Source organism: Armigeres subalbatus, chromosome 3 (assembly GCF_024139115.2).
Source record: "Armigeres subalbatus isolate Guangzhou_Male chromosome 3, GZ_Asu_2, whole genome shotgun sequence".
Lineage (NCBI taxonomy): Eukaryota > Metazoa > Arthropoda > Insecta > Diptera > Culicidae > Armigeres > Armigeres subalbatus.
The window spans coordinates 107,872,409-107,888,522 of record NC_085141.1 but is presented as its reverse complement, the minus strand read 5'-3'; positions in this window follow the sequence as shown (position 1 = coordinate 107,888,522).

Here is a 16,114-nt window from a genome sequence, read left to right as displayed (position 1 = left end):
ACCTCAGTTCGTCGAGCTGAATCGATCGATATATAACACTATGGGTCTCCAGAACTTCTATCAAATATTCTGTTTTGGAGTAATCGTATAGTCTTTCGGTACAAATTTGTTGTACGAAAAAGGCAAAAAGTCCAAAACTTTGTATTAACCCTTCATTTACCCATTGTTTGCTACAATTACGGTGGACGGATTTCGATTCAGGAGTAGTTGATTTAATTCATTATTTTATCATGTTTTTCGTAGTTTTTAATGTGTAAATGTGAAACACTTCACTAGTAGAAGCCTTCATGCTCCTGTGTCAATGGCAAACGCTTCATTTGCATTCGATTTTTATTTTCTAGTGACTCTTTCATATACTAAGGTCACAGACAAACAGACGTAACAGCTAGAACAATTTGTTTCAAAATCCATCGCCCAGTTATTTTACCACCACTAGGCTGACCAGATAATTTCGGTGAAAAAACGGGACAAACACGCTTGCAAAACGGGACATGTCAAAAAACCTCAAGAGCTGTGGAAATTGCAATATTTAGGGGCTTAATTTTCATTTTTCTTGTAAGAAATTAGAAATATTTTAGAGGGAATTATTCACCACCATAATTTTGTATTCTAAGTTATTTGTGGAAAAATACTAAACTACAAATATTTCACTCTTCAATGGGAAGCAGCCAAAAACACGAAGGAATATAAAAAAATGGGAATTTTGACATTTTATTTTAATCTACTCTTATACATGCATTAAGGTTTTGTTATTGACCAATATCAAAAACTTTTCAATTCTGAACATTTGAAAATAACAAACAATAGTGAAAGTACCAATCTAATCAATTCACAGTCCTTTTTGATCGAAATTGATGTTCGATTACGCTTAAAGTAACCTCACACTTCGGGAATCTTGTTAATTTGTTTTGTTCCCATGTGCTCCTAAAACAGCGGGACTCATGCAATTTCGTCGCGGAAAGGTAAAAAATCCTGGCCTATTTATAGCCTGATTTGAAGCTCAGACTCTCGCAGATTTCTGCCGGATTGTATTTTAAATCGAGCCGAATTTCTAATTTTCATAACGGAATCCCATAAATCTCGTTCACACACATGGGAGCGAAATTAGCAGACAAGATCCTGATGTGTGAACAAGCCTTAAAGTACGTGCGGACCATAGATCTAGCCTATAATACGACCAAATTTTCCCTCGGTTTGAAACTGCCTTAAACTCGATTTTGTCAGTTGATTTATTATAAATTATTCGTTTCATGCTGTCGGTTTTTTTACAGTGGATGATTTCGAAATAATCAGAATTATTAAGAAAGACTTTGAATGATTCGAAAAGAATCAAACTATTGAACAACAGTACCTACTTAGGAAGATTTAAAACAGAATAATGTAAAATAAACTTAATCTGAAAATTAGAATATCTGTCTCTTAGCTTCATTTTATTGACGTTGAGACGTGACCTGATTTTAAGGAAATATTTGTCTACCAAGTTACTAATTCCGTTCAATCCACTGATGAAATTGGCCAAATTCTAATGCCTCCGGAATAAGCAGAAAAATCATTGGATGTGTTAAAATCTCCCGGAGAAGCAACTGTTGTCATTAACCGTTTAAAAGCTTAAGAAAAGTGGAAAATACAAAACGGCATAGAAAGCATTATTTTTAAGCAACACTAATAACATAAAATCTCAAACTTTTTTTATGGGTTTTGTCCACTTTTTTTGTTGAGAGATGAGCCAGCCGAGAGCTGTAAATCTCTCTAATAGGGACGAAAAAATTATCAATGCAGAATCAATGAAAAACGGGACAAATTGAGAATTTTTCAGATTACGACGGGACAGCACAAACAGGTCTAAAAAACGGGACTGTCCCGTTAAATACGGTACGTATGATCAGCCTAACCACCACCTAACGTGCATGTTGTACGAAACAAAGTTTAGTACGACAATGTCAACAGAAGGCTAGTGTGAGATGTCAAATACAAAGATATACGATGCGCGCCCCTGGATGTGAAACTAGCAAGCAGTTGAATTTAAAACGACCGTTGAGCTCATGGTTGATGGGAATTTCCTCAGTGCTATGTCTGTTTGTCTGTGCTAAGGTGCTTAAGTGTACGGATTTCGATGCCCTACGCTGCCGTTATACGCATAAATGTCCCATGTAGATAAGAATCCCAGCAAACATGGGACAAATATGCGTAAAACGGCAGTACGGTAGTTAGAGTTTTTTTTTCTTAAATGGCTTATGTGTCCGGCACTGGAAGATCTCCCCCTAAATATAATCAACCCGAAAACTTCGAAGAATATTTCCTAATCTGTAAGACGGTTGTTGCGAACCGATCGGATAATCAAAGTAATAAAGAATACAAAAATGCTCATTATTGATATGTTATTCTTTTGCGTGCTTAATTGAATTTCCCACGATTTAGTATTTCCTTTATATTTTTTCTTGCAAGCAGCAAATTGTTTCGCAACAAACACTTGCAACCAACACCGCTAAAGTGATGAACCTTACGTTGTGACGAAATAATCTCAGAATTTTCCCAATCAATCAACAAACGCCAGTAATCAGTCGATTTGAGAGGTCGAGAACAACAAATGCAACACATAACCATCCCAAATTCAATTTTTTTCTATGATTTTGTCGCCCAGTGTATCAATACCGGGTATTTCGAACGGGCATTTGCCACCATTCTAGACTGATGTTCGTGTTGATTTTGGGATATTTTCTATTTGAAACAGCCATTTTCCTACAAAACTAACACTTCGGTGCTAAAAATTAATCAAACTTGCTAGAAAGCTTTATTAACCACTTTACAGTACTTGTGATCACTAGATAAAGTTTCCTTATGCATGTGCCAGATTTTGATAATCTGGTACATCATTGTTAACTTAAAAATCTTTCTAAAACCCCTTCAGTGTATAGATAATGCACGATGGGCCTCGCTGGGAAATTAGGAGGAAAAAAATATAGCCTTTCCTCTGTCTAACCCAAGGAGAAATGGATCACCCTTTTTCCCCATTCAAAAAAAAAACAGGCATTTGAAAATGGCGATTTTTTCTAGAAAAACAATGATATCTCTTACTTACTTATGGATCCTGTACACCTCCGGTGGTGCAAAGGTCCGACTTGAAAGATCTCCATCCTGAGCGTTGCCCGGCTATCGCTTTAACCTGTTGCCAGGTTAGATTTCGGTCGACTTCTTTTATTTCTTTATTGAGGCTTCTCCGCCATGAGCCTCTGGGTCTGCCTCTGCTGCGATGTCCCGCTGGGTCATTTAGGTGCTCCATGGTTATAGGCTGCCATAACAGCCCGCGGTTTGGTTCACGGTCAATCGCATCTACCAGAATCTCGTCGATTACGATGAGGAACAGTAACGGTGATAGAATACATCCTTGCCTCACACCAGCTACGACCCGGATAGGGTCGGACAAGACCCCATTGTGCAGCACTCTACACGAGAAGGCCTCGTACTGTGCCTCGATGAGGCCGATGATTTTCTCAGGAACTCCCTTGCGTCTCAGGGCGCCCCACATATTCTCGTGATTGAGACGGTCGAAAGCTTTTTCGTAGTCAATGAATACCAAGTAAAGGGACTCTTGGAATTTGTTGACCTGCTCCAGAATGATGCGGAGCGTGACAATATGGTCCACACAGGATCTTCCGGCACGGAATCCGGCTTGCTGCCGCCGGAGAGTCGCATCGATCTTCTCCTGAATCCGGGCTAGGATAATTTTGCACAGAACTTTGAGAATGGTACACAGCAACATACTGCCTCGCCAGTTATCGCATACAGTCAGGTCACCCTTTTTGGGCACCTTCACTAAGATACCTTGCATCCAATCGACCGGGAAAGTTGCGGTGTCCCAGATATTACGAAATAAACGATGCAGTAGTTGAGCGGATGTCATGGGGTCAGCTTTGAGCATCTCGGCTGATATGCGATGCTTTAGATGGCTGTTTGAATCTCTAGCAGTGATGGAGCTTCGGTATTGACGTGTGTTATACGTCGAATCCTAGGCAGATCATGCCGAAGTGGTGATGGCCTGGCTGGCACTTGAAAAAGTTGTTCGAAGTGCTCGAACCAGCGTTTCAGCTGGTCAGTTGGGTCGGTCAATAACTGATCATTCGCGTCTTTCACAGGCATCGTTGCATTCATATTCGCCCCGCTTAAGCGTCGTGAGATATCGTAGAGGAGGCGAATGTCCCCGGTTGCGGCGGCTCTCTCTCCTTCGTCGGCCAGAGAGTCCAGCTACCAGCTAAGTACGCAACCCTTAGCTGGCGGTCAATTGTCATCGGAAGACCCGTGGAAGCGTGGCGTGAGTATTGGAACTTGTGAGGACCAGAGTTATGTTAGGCGCCCCTTCCCGGATGTCAACTCACCATTTCGCAGCCTAATGATATCTCTGCAATGTACAATCAATGTTTATGCTCTAAAACATTGTAGAAGATGTCTCATTGATAAAAATTAAAATTGCTAATTTGCAATTAAAATATGGATTTTTTAGGGTTACCCCAGATTATTATTTAAATTTATTATATCAAATGATACAAACGACGCACAACAATGGTTTCTTCCGAAAAGTGCCTCGAAATAAAATAAGGAACAACTTTCTTAAACATTTTATCTCAAAATGTAGTGGGACCACCCTATTGCAACAAACTTCAAAACAAAGCTGGAATAATAAGCTTTGACTTTGCTGAAGACATATTGTTCCTAAAACATCATCTCCAGCCAGTGTTTTTTTTAATGTTTTGGAGTCGTTTTTTTGCTTTTTTAGGTAAATAATATTAATTCATTGATGAGACTTACTTTTTGATATTTCATCTACTGACTTAACCTTCTGCTCAAAAAAGCTTACGTTGTCTGTGCTCTGGGGTTATATTGACCCCAAATTGTAATTGCTATAACTTTTTTTTATTGTTTGGCCAATTACGAATTTTTTGCGCTTTTTCGAAAGATAATTTATTCGTGTTTCAGGACGTTACCTAAGATTGGCCATAGATTGGCGGGTACATCGCGGGGAGAGGTTTTGTGAAAAAGGATACAATACAGTGATTTTTATGCTTATTTTACTTATATCTGAAAATCCAACCCATTTTGAACTGCACCTTTTCAAATAAGAAAAGAAGAAAGGCGTGTGCTTTGACATGAGGTATTGATTAGTTTAGAACTTGGCAGCTAGGTGGTGGTATATTTGAAATCATTATTTTAAGAACATTTACAATATGGAAAATTCCATATATAGGAATATCTTGAGCAGTCTAAAATAATGGTTTCATATATACCACTTCCTAGAGGCCAATTTCTAAACTAATCAATGCCTCATGTCAAAGGACACGCCTTCCTGTATAACCTTTTTGAAAAGATACAGTTCAAAATTGGTATGATTTTTAAATGGTGTCAGGCCATTAGGCCGAATTAGCAAAAAGTGAAAAATGAGAAGTTCTTTTTTCACCTTACCCCTTCTTCCTTATTCCTTCTTCCTTCTTCTTCCTTCTTTCTTCTTCCTTTTCCTTCTTCCTTCTTCCTTCTTCCTTCTTCTTTCTTCCTTCTTCCTTCTGCCTTTTTCTTTCATCCTTCTTCTTACTTCTTCCTTTTTCCTTCTTTCTTCTTCCTTCTTCCGTCTTCCTTCTTCTTTCTTCTTTCTTCTTTCTTCCTTCTTCCTTTTTCTTTCATCCTTCTTTCTTCTTCCCTCTTCCTTCAACCTTCTTTTTTCCTCCTTCTTCCTTATTCTGTCTTCTTTCTTCCTTCTTCTTCATTCTTTCTCCCGTCTTTCTCCCGTCTTTCTTCTTTCTTCTTCTTTCTTCTTTCTTCCTTCTTTCTTCTTCTTCCTTTTTCTTTTTTCCTTCTTTTTTCTTCCTTCTTCCTTTTTCCTTATTTTTTCTTCCTTCTACCGTCTTCCTTCTTCCTTTTTCTTTCTCCTTTCTTCCTTCTTCCTTTTTCTTTCATCCTTCTTTCTTCTTCCCTCTTCCTTCTACCTTCTTTTTTCCTCCTTCTTCCTTATTCTGTCTTCTTTCTTCCTTCTTCTTCATTCTTTCTCCCGTCTTTCTCTTTCTTCTTCCGTCTTCTTTCTTCTTTCTTACTTCGTCCTTCTTCCTTCTTTCTTCTTCCTTCTTCTTCCTTCTTCCTTCCTCCTTCTTCCTTTTCCTTCTTTCTTCTTTCTTCTTCCGTCTTCCTTCTTCCTTCTTCTTTCTTCTTTCTTCCTTCTTCCTTCTGCCTTTTTCTTTCATCCTTCTTCTTTCTTCATTTTTCTTTCATCCTTCTTTCTTCTTCCTTCTTCCTTCTACCTTCTTTTTTCCTCCTTCTTCCTTATTCTGTCTTCTTTCTTCCTTCTTCTTCATTCTTTCTCCCGTCTTTCTTCTTCCTTCTTCTTTCTTCTTTCTTCCTTATTTCTTCTTCCTTCTTCCTTCTTCCTCCTTCCTCTTTCCTTTTTCCTTCTTCCTCCTTCCTTCTTCCTTCTTCCTTCTACCTTCTACTTTCTTCCTTCTTCCTTCTAACTTTATTTTTTCTTCTTCCTTTTTCCTTATTTCTTCTTCCTTTTTCCTTCTTCCTTCTTTCTTTTTCCTTCTTCCTTCTTCCTACTTCCTTCTTCCTTCTTTCTTCTTCCTTTTTTCTTCTTTCTTCTTTCTCCTTCCTTCTTCCTTCTTCCTTCTTCCGTCTTCTTTCTTCTTCCTTCCTTCTTCCTTCTTCCTTTTACCTTCTTTCTTCTTCCTTCTTCTTTCTTCCGTTTTCTTCCTTCTTTCTCCCGCCTTCCTTCTTTCTTCTTCTTTCTTTCTTCTCTCTTCTTTTTTCTCTTTGCTTTTTTCTTCTCTCTTCTTCTTTCTTCCTTCTGCCTACTTCCTTCTTACTTCTTCCTCCTTTTTTCTTCTTCCGTTCTACTTCTTCCTCACTTCGCACTACTCACTTTTCACTCCCTAATTCTCATTCGGCCTAATGGCCATTCGGCCTAATGACCGTTCGGCCTAATGACCATTCGGCCTAATGACCTTCTTCCTTCTTCCTTTTTCTTTCGTCCTTCTTTCCTCTTCCCTCTTCCTTCTACCTTTTTTTTCTTCCTTCTTCCTTATTCTGTCTTCTTTCTTCCGTCTTCTTCATTCTTTCTCCCGTCTTTCTTATTTTTTCTTCCGTCTTCTTTCTTCTTTCTTCCTTCTTCCTTCTTTCTTTTTCCTTCTTCCTTATACCTCCTTCCTCCTTCCTCTTTCCTTCTTCCTCCTGTCTTCTTTCTTTCTCGTTCTTCCTTATTCCTTCTTCATTCTTCCTTCTTCCTTATTCCTTCTTCCTTCTTCTTCCTTCTTCCTACTTCTTCCTTCTTCCTTTAACCTTATTTCTTCTTCCTTCTTCTTTCTTCCGTTTCCTTCCTTCTTTCTCCCTTCTTCCTTCTTTCTTCTTCTACCTTTCTTCTCTCTTCTTCTTTCTTTTCTATTATTTTTTCTTCCTTCTTCCTTCTTACTTCTTCCTCCTTTTTCCTTTTTTCTTCTTCCGTTCTACTTCTTCCTCACTTCGCACTACTCTCTTCTCACTCCCTAATGCTCGTTCGGCCTAATGGCCATTCGGCCTAATGACCGTTAGGCCTAATGACCATTCGGCCTAATGAACTTCGGCCTAATGGCCTTCAGCCTAATGACCCAGCATCTTTTTAGATATAAGTAAATAAGCATAGCATAAAAAATTGTTTTTAAACCCTTTTTTACAAAAACCCTTCCTCGCGAGGTACCCGCCCACCTATGGTCAATCCTAGGTAACACTCTAAAAGATGAATAAAGTAAAAAAATCCAATAAATGCCAAAAATCCAAAATTGTTCAAACAATAAAAAAGTTATAACAATTTCAACTTGGGGTCAATATGACCCCAGAGCACAGATAACATAAGTTTTCTGATGAAGGTACACTGTGGCGCTTATTTTCAAGATTTTTCAAGCGGACTTAAGGGACAGATCTTGGCGAGTTTTACCAAACTACCAAAAATTAGAAGAATCGGTTGAAAACTAAAAAATGGCAGCCTTTCAAAGTGGCCTGGGGTCATATTGACCCCAGAGCACAGACAAAAGGTTAATAATTATTCATTGATTTTTTTTTCATTTATTTAGTTTACATCTAGGCTAGATGTACCAGTTGTGGCTAAAGCACCAGTTGTCGCACTAGTGCTTTATATGCCAAATGGCCAATCAAATCATCGCAAACCAAGTTCATATCGATAGAGCATATTCATATGATACGATAAAACCTTTGATCTCCTCCAAAACAAGCAAAGCATAATCGTAAAAATTAATTTTGCTTAACTTTTGACGTTCTTTGTCGCACTAGCGGTTGTAGTTGCGGTAGTTGTCGCACTAGCGGTCCCTATTTGGCCAGTCCCATAAGAAAACAATGGGATTTGCCAAATAAGGAACCAAAATTAAGAATAGTGCCATAACTGGTGCATGCGTTCCTATTATGGATTAATCAATTTTGATAATTATAACAAATTTCATTGTGGTTTTCACAGCTGTTCTAAGGAGCAGGAAGTAAAACCTTTTGCTTGATATATAAAGTCCACCCACATGCCTTTTACTTATTAAAAAAAAATAGTTGTTCTTATGTATGGCGACAATTGGTACACCCACCCTAAACAGATAACACTGAATCAACAATTTGACGCTACAATACACGCTTCGAAGCCGCATCTCTCCATCCTCGAATGCGCCCCACGCTCGCCAAGTCGTTTTGCACCTAGTCTGCCCACCTCGCTCGCTGCGCTCCACGCCGTATCGTACCTACCGGATTGATCCTTCATTCTTGCAAGATGCCCTGCCCATCGTCCGGATTTAGCTACCTTCTGGATACTGGGTTCGCCGTAGAGCTGGGCGAGCTCATGGTTCATTCTTCGCCGCCACACACCGTCTCCTTGCACACCGCCAAAGATGGTCCTTAGCACCCGTCTCTCGAATACTCCGAGTGCTTGCAAGTCCTCCTAGAGCATTGTCCATGTTTCGTTTCCGTAGAGGACTACCGGTGGTGAATCTTTTTTGATCACAGTTTCTTCTGGAGCCCGTAGTAGGCCCGACTTCCACAGACGATGCGCTTTCGTGTTTCACGACTAACATTGTTATAAGCCGTTAGCAAGGATAGAAATGGAGCAGAAAGACATGCACTAAACAAATGACACGGGAATACTACAAAAGTTCAATGAAATGGACGCAGTGGTTCATCCTGAACAAAAAAAACTACAGTTTCACAAAAATGCGAATCGTTCACCACACCCTTGAGATTTTCGTGTAAAAATTGAAAGTTGTACTCCATAATTGCTCTTCAAAGTGCGTGCACATATGTAGTTTCTCAAACAAACGAGAAAATCTTCATACATTCCTGAACAAAACATTTTTTTCGTATTTTTTGCCAGAATACGTATTTTTGGACGAGGATTCAGAATAAATAAGAATCCAATTTTTGCCAAAAATGTTACATATGCAGTTTCTCAAACAAACGGTTCATTTATTGGTCATTCAATTAAGTCACTTGCTGCATCATTCGGGCGTTTTTCCCATTTTTCCCCAGGTCCATTTTTATAATATATATTTTTACACATTAGCAAATCACAAAAACCTATTTTATTTTGAGTAGCAGACTTGCCAGGATATCATTGGAAATATAGTTGGTTTTGTTGAAATAACTCTGTATTCTGTTTTATATAGGCGAAAACGTATTGGGCTGTTCTCTCCTACCTAATTTCCGAGCACAATGTAAAACATTGGAACTTCAGAAATTGTCTTCAAACTTAAACATGACGGCGCGCCTCGATTTTGTTCTGTTTAATATAAATCGTCCATTGTCATGTGAAAATAAACCGACTTCTCATATTTATAAAATAAAGAAAGGCAAAAAGGCAGAGTCAACAACTGCAACGACTGCTCGAAAGAACCGCCACCAAGTAATTCCCACACGGCACAGGACGACGGCTACGTTGTCTCGTCGATGTCGCGGATGCGTACAATATGGGCTTATTCTTATCAACGGTTCCTCTTTTTTCAACTTCCCCCTCGCTAGAGAGGTCCCACCGCAAATCAGCCACACGTACTTTAAACAATAACATAACCTCTGAACCCCATTCGAATTGGTTTTGTATGCAAATTTTATCGGTCACATGCATAAATCTTGTGGGCGAAAGTCAACCACCGTTCGTAAACGGTTATTGAGTTTTTTTTGCGTGGCTTGAATAAAGCGATAAATGATGAAGCAGCTTCCTTCCATCTACAGGCCAATGAGCTTCAAGCTCGGAGTACTTTCAAAAGTGTAATAAACATTTTAAATTTTACACAACCTTCCAAATTATATCATAGGCATGCAATTCAAAAACGTAGAACCGTTCGTTTTGGTAAGAAAAAGTAATATGAGTTTTACCGAGTTCTGAAAATCTTTAAATCGTGGCAGATTTTCGTCTTAAATAGCTGTATAAACTGGAACTGGCCTGTTTTTCGACATTTAAACACTTAACTGGTGATTGTTAGATTTTTTAAAAATTCTGTATAAGAATCTACCAAAACCTGAATAAGAACTAGGCTAGGCAAGTATTGTATGAGACTTTAAAATAAAAATTAAAATTGTCAAAATAAAACTCGCAAATTGAGCTAGTTTGGGCTAAAGGTTTTTCAAAATAATTATGAATTGAAGTGAAATATTTGTGATTTCTATTAAAAGCAGTGGAAAACCGATTATTCATCAATTCTAATAATTTTTTTTCTGTATATCACATCTCATAGTCTTGGATTAGCATTCTTCTCATAGTGCTGGTGGGAGTCACCATAATTGAAAGCGATGTTCGCTTTCATCTTGTCGCGTTCCTTCCGCCGCGACGGATGACGATAAAACCAGCAGATCTGGGCAGGTATTCGTACCAAACTGAAAATTGATTGGAAGAAACGAAAGCAACCTCCGCGGGAGCGGAAATGCCAAATACCTCTATGCATCCAATCCGGCAGCTGACAAAGTCTCTACCCGCGGAGTTAACTTGTCGAATGCAATCTAGGCTTATATATGCCATACACGTGTGTGTCGTTCGATCCGGGAACTCCATCATCTCAATCCCACTCACTTTCGCGACAATCACCGTGGCGACAGCTGGGATGCTGCTCCGGAGTACACGGTTCACTTCGGTAGACCCCCACTAGAGGCCATCTCATGAGGGCATGTGTGATCTCTTCATTTTAATAAGCTCGCTTAGAGGTTTTCTCTTTCCCCATACCTGACCACCCTACTATCGAGTATGCCCCTATGAAGAGCCGAAGGGCACATACATATTCGTTTGTTTCCCAAACCGTACCAGAAAGGCAAGCAGAAGGCGATTGAATTCAATCGCTCCGGAGACCTACAACAACAACTGGGAATGTCAAGGCATCATCGGTTGTTTCACCGACAAGAGACTATGCCAGCGAGGGCAGCTCAGCAGCCACAGCATAAGTTAGGGCACTCCATAGTCCATACGGCTGACGACGAGGAGGAGGATGGTGGCTTACCTTTGGGGCGAGGAGTAGGATGATCGTTGATTGAAGTGGTACAATGAATTATTGGATTCAATTATAGTTTGGCTCCCCCGCACTCAATCCGAGCGCGATGCGGGAACCTGAATGACTGCGATTTAGCTATTGGGTTGGCTGTTAGTGTGGAGTACCCGGGCTTCTGCTTCAGCCAAGTGACAGCCAAGGAGCGAAGTGATTTGAATACGGTAAGCCTAATGAAGCGCCTCCGCGTTGTTTTCCCATTGCTGGTTTACGATGAAGGTGTATATTTCATCGTTCTCCGTCGTTGCTGTCGATGTCGGTCCGCGAACGATTGAAGTTTGCGACTTTGATTGTTTTCGATATTTGTGTGAAGTGATCGGTGACAGAAGCTCATTTCTTATTGGCTATGAAGTGCGTAATCGTGCGACATTTACTGTGTTGTTCACTCAACAAGTCAAACGGTGGAGCAAGTGACGAATTAAGTTGGAAATATGTAGGTGCTATGATCGACGGAAAAACAATCCACCCAGTCAATCAATAAGACCGATAAAAAATAAGGAATTAGAAATCATCATAATTATTATTATTAGCCCTAGGCTGGCTCACCTCCTAATTAAAAATCAGTTAGGTATAATAAAATTGCAGTTTGTGCAACTAAGTGCAAAAAGATGATTTTTCACAAATTAAGTTGCGAAAATGTACTATGATCGACGGAAAAACAATCAACCCAGGCAATCAATAAGACCGATAAAAAAATAAGGAATTAGAAATCATCTTAATTATTATTATCTTTATTATGGAGGCTTTCAGCCCTAGGCTGCCTCACCTCCTAATTAAAAATCAGTTAGGTATAATAAAATAGCAGTTTGTGAAACTAGTTGCAAAAAGATGATTTTTTCAGCACGCTATTTTTTGCAATGACGGAAAATGGCTTTAATCGATTCAATACGGATGGGTCATTTTATGACCCAAGACGAAAATCAGCTGTCAAAAATCAGTTTTAAGAGATAGAGCCTTGCTTTCTTCAACAAAAATGTTCAAAACTAACTCAGGGTGTCTACTCATCTACAAAAACAAATTTCCCTGATTTTTCCAGGTTTTTTCCAGGTGTTTTACATTATTTTCCAGGTAAAAACAAACTTGCCATATATAGATTTTAGCAGCAAAATAATCGATTCGAACAAAACTATTTAAAAAACTATTTTAAAAAAATTGGTTGCCTCACAAAAACAATGTTGTAAATTACTTAAGAAATTCGTCCAGGAATTCCTTCGCAAGTTCACCCAGAAATTACTTCAGCCATTCAATCAAAAATTTCTCCAGGAATCGCATAGGAAATTCCTCCAGGATTCCTTTGAAAATTTCTCCATAAATTCCGTCGGAAAATCCTCTGGAAATGATTACAGAAATTCCTTCAAAGAGGGAATTCCTTCTTTGGAAATTTGGTTAAAAACTCTTTCGGAAATTTCTTTGAATTTTATTTCAGCTTTTTTTTAAGAAACTTGAGGAATCCTCTTAAGGAATTGTTCCGGAAATATATTTGGGAACTTCCTCAGGAATTCCTTCAGAACTTCTTGCGAAAACTCCTTCAGGAAATGTGTTGATGCAAAAATATGAGATCGCTGGGTCCATGACGTTAGGCATAAGGACGTTAGGCGTAATACTACCTTTTTTATGTCGTGGGCTATTTTTTGGCATTTTATGCTTAACATCCTTTATGCCTAACGTCCTTATACCTGACACGGGATATACCCGAGATTACTATTGTTGCTCTTGTTCGCGTGACCAACATCTAGTTTCTTTAGACCTAGCAGCCAAGGTACCGGTACTATAAGTATCAAGCAGTCAATTTATAGCCTATTCAGATAACGCCATTTATGATCATAAATATCATGATAAACAACAACCTGATGCCATTCAATTCTCTTTCTCCACTTTAACACGATATTTATTACGATAAATAATCTAATCGTAATCTGAGTAAGTTATTAAGCTTATTGAAGCATATTTTGGCAGAATAATTTAAATGGTTACAACGCCACTAGCGTTCTATTGCTTATGGCTTTACTGTAAAAACCTTCGGAAAATGCTTCGGGTATTCTTTTGAAATTTTTTGGATTTTTTGGGAACTCATGCAGAAGTATCTTGAGGAAAACTTTAGAAAACAGGAGGAGTTGGAGGAGTTTTTCCGGATATTTTGCTTTTAAGAATTCTTTGGAAATTCGTCGAGAATACCTTTAGAAACTCCTTTGAAAATTTTATTCGGGATTCCTTCGGCTATTCTATCAAGAATTCCTTTAGCAAAAATTCTTCACAAATCACTTACACTTTTTTTTCAAAAATCCCTTCAGATGATTTCTTTGAAAAATCCTCCGGATATTCCTTGAAAACTGATCTTGATATTCCTTCGGATGTTCCTCCAGGAATTGCTTTGAAAAATCCTAACTAATTTAGTATTTTTTAATATATTCCTAAAGAATTTCCGAAGGAATACTCAAAAGAATTTACAAAGCAATCCATAATTGATTTCCCGAATAAATTCCTAGATTTCACCAAGAACAACGATCCACAAATGTTTGCTACATTTTTAATAGATTTTTTTTAGAATTAATAGAATCAATTCAAATATTTGTAAGGATTTTTTTCATCTTTTGAGAGAATTTCACCCATGATCACCGGATATTGAAATTTCCCTGATCATGTCAGGAATTCCCTGATAATTCCAGGTTTTTTCCAAGTGGGGAGAAATTCCCTGGTAATTACAGGTTTTCCAGGTTTTTCCAGGTAGTAGACACCCTGTAACTGTTCTAGCCAGGAAAAATATTGCACAGGTCAGGTTACGGGCACTAGGATGATCTAGAGCATCCAAACTATACTTGAGTTGTAGTTTTGATGTTTTAAGGAATCAACACCATACTTTCACATATTCTGGTTGAATAATTAAAATCCAAATGCTTTATGATAAAATTCTGCGCCTGTTCAGCGGTATAAGAGTAATTCTCGCTGAAACCGGGACACTATTTGCACGAGGTTCATAAAAATGCCTAAATTATTATTCTTTCGAAAGCTTTCGGCGAGTATATTAAAGATCCGATTTTAATTTTTCAGAAAGATGGACCCCTCGTTAGTTATAAACGAAATCACTTGATTGGACCCCTCGATTTTTGTCAATTCTCGACTCACAAAAACTGTTTTAACTACAAAATTTCTGAACCGATCATAGAGTTCAGTATATCGTTGGAAAGAGGACGAGTGTATCCTCAATTTTCAATAATAAAAATATAAGCAGTCATATTGAATTTGACCGCCATCTTAGATTTCTTTTTGAAAACTATTTTTCCGCCAGGTTCGCAACCACCGATTTTAAATATTAATACTTCGATGGAAAGCTTAGCTTATATTGTGCATTGTGTCCAAAAATCTCAGGTGGATGTTTTTTCTATCAAAAGTTGGGTACTATTTACCAATACCAAATTCTACCAAACGAATTTCGCGCCAACCCTTCTATGGGGCTGGCAGCACCATCTCAGAATCGAATGAAACTTGGTGGGCATAAAGATATGGTATTTCTAAGCCACTCTGCATACTTAGTTTTTCAAAAATTGTCAAGAGTAACATTTGATGAGGGCCTAATTTTTTTCATGGATTTTTTATAAATCGATGTAACTCTAAAATGACAAGACCTACAAAAAATTGTTGTATGGCGGACTGTCGTGAAATTCCCAGAAGTTTTTTGGAAAAATATCCAAAAAATAAAATACCGATTTCTACACTGAAAAAAATTAGTTTTAAAAATTAAAATCGATTTTACAAAAAAACTCATCTCAGAAATCGATGAAATTTTTTCTGCAGATAGGTATTTTAGTTATCTAACTTTTCTGGGAATAATGTTCCTGTGACATATTTAAGGAAAAAAGTTTTTCTATTTTCATGTCCATATTGTGTGAAAATTTATCAGCGTGTTTTATGCCTACAGCGCCAAATATAGGTTCAGCAACCTATCATCAACCAACGACACATTTTGGACGTATAAAAATTTGTTTGGGAAGCAATTTAGCATAATCTAACATAATTGTGGACCAACATTTGAAAAGGGTTTATGTTTAATTTGACTTTTTGTATCGAAGTAACTTAAAAACAATTACAAAAAAAATATTACTTTGAAAACGGGCAATGTTGCCGAAACGAAACTGAAGTGATATTTAATTGCAATAGTGAAGAAGAAGATGTTGTTTTTCAGCAAAGACTAACCACTGAACGGTGTAATTCAGAAACCGTTATAAAGCCTGTAGATGATTTTGTATCGTATTTAATTGAAAAAATTGATAAACTTATAACTTATGACATTATTTGCAAACAGCAATACACTTGTACTGTTAGATTTCTCTGAAAATTATTCATTCATTATCCAAAATGCTGCTCAAGGTTGGAATAATTCCCAGGCAACAATACATCCATTCGAAGTTTACTTTAAAACAAACGGTTAATTAGAAAACGTTAGCTTTGTTAATCAGAAGTAATGACCCATGACACAAAAGCTGTTCACTTATTCATGTTAAAATTAATTGACGTTTTGAAACAGTCGATCGATTTCATAAAAATTACTTTTGTGTCTGGGTGAGCTACAGCACATTATAAAAATAAAA